Consider the following 7,213-nt stretch of genomic DNA (forward strand, 5'->3'; position numbering starts at 1 on the left):
TTGGTAAGCTCCATCCTGCAAACCAATACAAGCTCTTTGATTTAAATATAGCCATCGATCAACATGTGTATATGCATCAAATGTGGATGCTTTAGCTGCAAAAATACAAGCGGCGAGCGAGACGAGAAGGGGGGAGCGGCGGACTGTGTTGATATTATGCTCGCAATCTTGTTACCTCCTGCTGGGATTTATAAAAAAGAAGGCTGTACGGTCAGTCACTCACTCCCACTTCATTTTTTATTAGGTTAAATTCTGTTATTAAACTCTGTACTTTATGCACATGTACTTTAATTTAGTTATTTTTAGTTACTATGTTCTTAAAATTTAAAAATTTTAATCCTAATTAAATGGTAATTATTAAATTCATTAAGTTTTGTTATTTTTAAAATTTGATGTGTCAAATATATTGTCATGTGTAATGCTATGTTTGTTCATTATTTTCACATATTTCTCGCAAAAAAATCAGTTAATGGATTTAATGACTGTAGTTTGCATTAAGACTAAAATTTTGAAATTAAAAAATATAGCCACTAAGAATGATCCAATTGGTGAACATGGACTAAATTTATAACTTTATGCATAATACAGGATTAATAACATAATTTAACCAAACAAATTTAACTATTACCATTGGGTTAGGTTTAAAATTTCAAAATTCAAAAAGTATAAGGACTAAAATGATCAAATCAAAGTATAGGTACTAAATCCATCTAATAGTAGAATTTGGCAGTTTTATTAGATTATATAATTAGGTTAACTGGATTAGTTAATTATTGTACGAACTTTAAATCTGTTAAAACCTTCAAAACGTTTTAACCAATTCTCGTAGTATTAAAGTTGTAGCAATAAGGACTTTCTATCAACCTAGCCACTAGCTTAGAAAAAAATTAAAGCACGTGGATTAGATTTAGTGACGATTCTTGGTGTTAAGATTTGGGGTTTAATTAAAATTTTCAAAAAATTTAAAGGGCTAATGAGAATTGACAAAAATTTTGGAAGGATCTAATTAAAAATTTTTAAAAATTTGAAAGGTTTAATAAGATATTCTAAAATTTTTGGGGTATAATTAAAATTTTTAAAATTTTAAAGGTTAAAAAGAATTTTCAAAAAAAAAATTGGGGGACAAGTGCCCTCCTAATCCCTTGTTACCATCCACCTTTGATTAGATTTTATATACAAATGTCCCTATTGCATGGACAACTTTAAATTTGATGTGCTAGAAAAGATAGCCCTGTTAAATTTTAGTGATATAATCTCTTTTTTGATACATTATATCCAAGTTGTCAACAAGGGCGAAGTTAGGCTATTTTTTTGAAGGAGACCAAAATAATTTTTAAACATCAAAATGTAAATTTATCATTATATTAATTTATAATTTTATATTTTTTAAGGGATCTAAATATAGTTTAATCATTTTGGGTACCAAAGCCCCCACATACCCCTAGCTAGCGCCGCCTATGACTATCGATTTGATAGGTATACACATGTTCAATGGTGGAGCCAAAAAAAAATTTGGGGGCAATTGAAATTAAATTGTATATTTTTATGATAGTAAAAATACAATTCTACTATTTTAATAGACTATATCTTTATAATTTATAAATGATTAAATTAATTTTTTATTATTTTAGTAGGCGAAAGTATAATTTTACCATTACTAATTTAAAATTTATAAATTATAAATGACCTAAATGAAAAAAAATTCATTTTAGGGGGCCGACACCTGCCTGTCCCCCTTGGCTCAACCACTACAAATGTTAATGGTTTAATCTACTAGTAGTCAGGGCTAGGCACGACCTTCGCTGCTTTGATTACATGGAACAATTTTAGTTTTAGTCCCTCTGAATTATCAATAATTCAATTCAATTACTTTTGTAACATAAAATTTAGTTCAACCCTCCAATATTTTTATAATTTTATTTCCATTTTAATGTGTGTGTTGAGTTTACACTTGCAGGGACGATTCTGGGCAAATGTAGTATTGACAATATTAGGAATTGCTCCAGGAAGCATCCACGCTGTCATTTGCATATTAGGCAAATGAAATGGATTTTCGAATTAAAAATTTACAATTTAAAATTTAAGATTTTGAGTCAATCGGGTTGAATAACCTTCTCACTATTATTGTACCATTGCATCTTATCAATTGTTTGTGCTTGCCAATTAGGCTCCCTTTTTACATCTATGTTTGGTTGAGTGAATCTTGGTATTTAACATTTCCCTAAAATAAATTATTTGTTTCTTATCAATAATTTATTTTAGGGACCAAATTGAGAAAAGTAACTAAATTCCATAGGTAAATGGGGATAAAAAAAATCTAGATACTAATGTGAATTTTTTTTGAAAATGTATAAAATTTTAATGTATTTTTTTAATTAAATAAAAACTTAATGTATTAAATTTTATTTTTAAAAAATATATATATTAAAAGCATACAAAACTGACGTGGCTGACAGAATAACTAAATAGTTATATATGGTGTGCCACGTATACCATATTCTGACATACATAGAATAGTTTTAAACAGTAGAAGTAAATTAAAATTTTAACTAGAGGACCAATTTACTCTTTAATTTAATGTACAATAATTAATTTGCCTATTTTTTTGAGTAAAGGGTGCAAAATGCAATCCGACTCCTATACATGTCGCTTATTTATATTGTACTAATTAAAATCTTAGGTCAAATTTTGCTATTAGTCTCTATGTATAAGTTATAGATCTAATCTTTATATGTACTTTAGTTTGATCAATTTTAATCCCTTTATTTTTCGAATTGGTCGAATTTAGTACATATATTTTTCTAATTTTGAAAATTCACTAGTAATTCAAAAAAGTAGTGGTTAAATACATTTAATTAAATCATGCTATTAGTTCTATATCATGTGTAAATATGTAGATTTAGTTCATGTTATCCAATTTGATACTTTTTAATCCCTATACTTTTCGAATTTTGAAATTTCAATCTTGACACAAAACAACAACCGTTAAATCTAGTAATTGGCCTTTTTATGAGTAATATATGTAAATAGTAAACTGACATGCCATTACAAATATGATAATATGTTTGTCATATAAGACTTTGAAAATAACTGAACTTAATGAACTTGGGTTATGTCATTTAATCATTATTGAAATTTCAAGATTAAAAAATCATATGGACTAAAAATGACCAAATTAATATATAGAGATTCAATCTATAACTTATGCATAAGAAAAGGACTAACAGCAGAGTTTAACCAAAATCTTATTACAGAAACTTCAGGCCTTTTTCTTTACTAATGTATGAGCCCAAATGGCCTGTAGTCGAAGTTCCCATATCTCCACTATGACAAAGAACAAAGATTTAAAGAGGCAAAACAAAAGGTGGTCCAATTATAAAGAATTTAAGACAAAAATTGCACTGTTTTGCAAAGAAAGTGGTTCCATTTTTGAACAAAAGAAGAAGATTAAATTCCTTTTTAAGGAAAATTAGGTCATTAAATTATTAATATATTTACGTTTTGGTCATTTAATTTTAAAAAATTATAAAATGGTCACTGAATTATTCGAAAGTTTTCATTTAAGCTATTAGACTATTAAAATTACTATTTTATGGTCTTCTCTACTTGCACTGTCTATACAATCGAAATCTCTTTTTCCCTTTCTCTTTTATAGTTCAATTTTTTTTTATGAAACAGCCTTAAGCACCATGAATCTATAAACCAAAATCTAAACAGATTTTTTCTTCGATCTCTGACACTGACAATCAGATCGACTTGGACCTAAGATTTACGTACTTTTACTCATTGATGGGTATTGATAAATCATACAAACTATCAAATCATCGCTTGTAGCTCTCTATCCAAGTTTTTAGAAAAAGAAACTTAACCTCCTATTGATATAAATAAAAACTTTTTAATAGTTTAATGATCAATTTATAGCTTTATAAAATTAAGTGATCAAAATATAAATTTATTAATATTTTAGTGACATTAGATAAAAAAAAATTTTAAGAATAGAGATGACCAAATCCTCTCCCGTACCTATCAAAGAGACCATTCTTCCAACACTGTTTCTAAAAAAAACAACCCACCTGTTTGGATTTATTGCTTTGTATTAAAATCAGTTTCGTTTCCCTTACACAACCCTACAATTTTGCAAAAGATTGCGGTGCATGCAATCACCCTTGACCACACATATACGTGGGCTAACGCTTCATTAATAGCCCCCTCATATCTTCTAAACCAATTAATGTTTTTCTTTATTTTTTCATGCTAATTTTAATTATTATTTTTAATAATATTATATTCAAAATTTAAATTTACATTATTTCTTTAAAAATACAATATGTCTTATCACTGTATTTACACTTATCGATAGTTTTCCTTTATATCAATTTGAAATGAAAGGCCTCAAGTACATGCTCACTCCCCTCTCTCGCACGTCAAGGGTTCATTCATATGGAACCCAACTATATTTACAAGTTGCATGTATGTATTTATACGAGGCTTCATGTATATATAATATATGTTACTTTTTTTTATGTAATTATGAAAAGTTATAAAATAATTATTTAATTATTAGTTTCTTTTTTTTGTCATCCAACTATGAGGAGTTACAAAATTATCACTTAATTATTTGATTTTATCTTTTTTTATCATCCGATTTTCTTGGATTTTAAGTGTTTCCATTTTTACACTAGCCAATTGGTAACTAAAAAAAATAAAATTAAATAGTTGAATGATTATTTTATTACTTTTCATAATTGAGTGACAAAAAAAAAATTTGAGTGATCTTTACTGTACTTTTACCTTAAAATTTAATTTTGTTTTCTATTTTTCTTTTATCACATCATGTTGAAGTCATCTATGCAATAATTATGCTTTTAATGTCAGATGAGTGTTTGCATTTAATGCCTAAACTAGAGATTAAGTGAATAAACAAATCCTAATTAATACGACAACTATACTTTAAAGAATCATTTACAACGTTTCAAAGATTAAGATCCCATTAAACCATATTCAACACACAACGAAACAAAGCAGGTGAGTGAAGGGAGAGTGTGGAGAAGGTCTCAATTATTAGAAAGAATGAAATGAAGATGGGGAAGCTTCAAAGTCTAAAAGGCTTGAAGGTGGTTAAGTGTGGAAACACTTACAACAGTCCTTGACTTTGCTTTTTCATGTCTTTGTCTCTCTCTTTCGAATGTCGCCCCCTTTTCAAAGTTGATAAGAGGAAAGTTGGCAAATTGGCCCATTTGATTGGCTACATTACATATAATATCATTTTATTACAAGTTAATTTGGTCCCACGGGAAGCAAAGAGGGAGAGCGTGACTTTTGGATAAAAATAAAGTCAGCCTTCCTCCCCATTTGGATTAAGAAAATGACAACACAAGCGAATATGGAAATGGCATCCATTTCTTTATTAGTTTTCTCATCAATTAAGATGAGCATTACACGGAATTCATGTTGTATTATCTAGTGTTTCTCTAAAAAAAACCCTAATCAACAAGTGTTAGATGTAATGGTAAAATATATTATATTTACAAGAAAAGAATTTGATTCGAATACTAGAGATGACATTGTTGAGAGGGCTAACCATGAACCTCGAAAGTATTAGTCTTCATGGACCATAGAATGGACATGAATGATATACCTTTATTTTAATCCCTCACCCCCCAAAAAAAATCGAGCTAGGCGAAGTTAGAAAATTATTTTAAGGGGTTTGAAATGGATTATGAATGTAACACCCTTAACCTTTATCCATTATCGGAATAAGATTACGAAGCATTATCGGACTTTTCAAGAACATTTCATATCCTTAAACATACATATTAGAAAATAATCATAAATCACTCATATTGTCCCTTGTATGAGCCCTCGAGGCCCAAATTATGCATTAGAAATAAATTGGGACTAAACTGAAAACTTAGAGAATTTTTCATAAAATTTCAAAATTCTTCCTAGGTGCAGGGGACACATGCCCGTGTGGCTCACACGGCCAAGAGACACGCCTGTGTCTTAAGCCATGTGGGCATTTAATGTGGGGCACACGGTCGTGTCCCAGACCATGTCTATGGCCGTGTAACTCTCTGACTTAGGTCACACGGCCAAGCCATAGCCCGTGTACTAGACCGTGTGAAAATACCTGGGTATTCTATTTCTCAATTTTAAGGATGCAGGGGACGCACAGTCAGACCACACGTCCATGTGTTAGGCCCTGTGTCACACACGGCTGAGACACACGCCCGTGTCTCTGCCCGTGTAAACGAAAATAGGCCATTTTAAGGCCACATTTCTCACCCATTTTGATATCAACCTATACACAACATTTTGACACATCAACACATCCCAAGCAAGCAATCAAAACAAGTCAAAATCATGTTTTATGCATAACATAACATCACATATACTCAAATAATTTAACTTACCTATTTAATCCATCTCATAATTTATTAAAATTTACTACTAATTACATACATACAAGCATATATCATTCACATCCACATTTTAATTTACTTCATTTCCAAACCAACATGTATATATATAAGTTGAATATTTAAACAAAACTTCACTCTTAATATTTAAACAAACTAAACTTTAATTAAATCCATACCAACCTTATACAAGCCATATAAATCATAGTATACGTTGCAAAAACTATCGGAACAAGTTGGATAGAGTGGCTTGATGTGTTGATCCGATCTCCCAACCTCACGTTAATTTACAAAGACATTAAACAACATAAGTAAGCTTAATGAAGCTTAGCAAATTCGATAGGTTAAACATAAATCTTACCGAACCTAATATAATAAATCAGATAAGTAAATTATTTATGCAATCTCCCTGTCAATCACAACCTTAATCGATGAACACACTTCTTTCAAATCAATATCAATAACAAACGATACAACTTTCAATTTCAATTACATATGTCATTTACCAAATCCTACCAAAACGGAGAACGGCTTACGGACAAGAGTACATCGTTTTCAGAAGCTAGAAAGCTGAACAGAAGCACATAAGTCCTAAATAGAAACCCATAAGGGTTGAGCGGAAGCTCATAAGAGCTGAACAAAAACCCATAAGGGTTAAAAAGAAGCTCAAAAGAGCTGAATGGAAACTCATAGGAGTTGAACAGAAGCTCGTGAGAGCTAAACGGAAAGTAAACACGAAATTTCGCAACAAATGCTGAACTTCAGTTTACTTGGGTAATTTGCTATCAATTCCT

The 7,213-nt window shown here is 29.9% G+C and overlaps 1 long non-coding RNA gene across 1 annotated transcript; it reads left to right on the forward strand.

Moving 5' to 3' along the window:
* LOC107922963 (uncharacterized) lies at window positions 1-2,163 on the forward strand. Its single transcript, XR_001691482.2, has 2 exons — window positions 1-210; window positions 1,958-2,163. It is a non-coding gene; the product is annotated as an uncharacterized lncRNA (long non-coding RNA).
* Window positions 2,164-7,213: the final 5,050 nt, after the last annotated feature.

This window comes from Gossypium hirsutum, chromosome A12, assembly GCF_007990345.1.
Source record: "Gossypium hirsutum isolate 1008001.06 chromosome A12, Gossypium_hirsutum_v2.1, whole genome shotgun sequence".
Classification (NCBI taxonomy): Eukaryota; Viridiplantae; Streptophyta; class Magnoliopsida; order Malvales; family Malvaceae; genus Gossypium; species Gossypium hirsutum.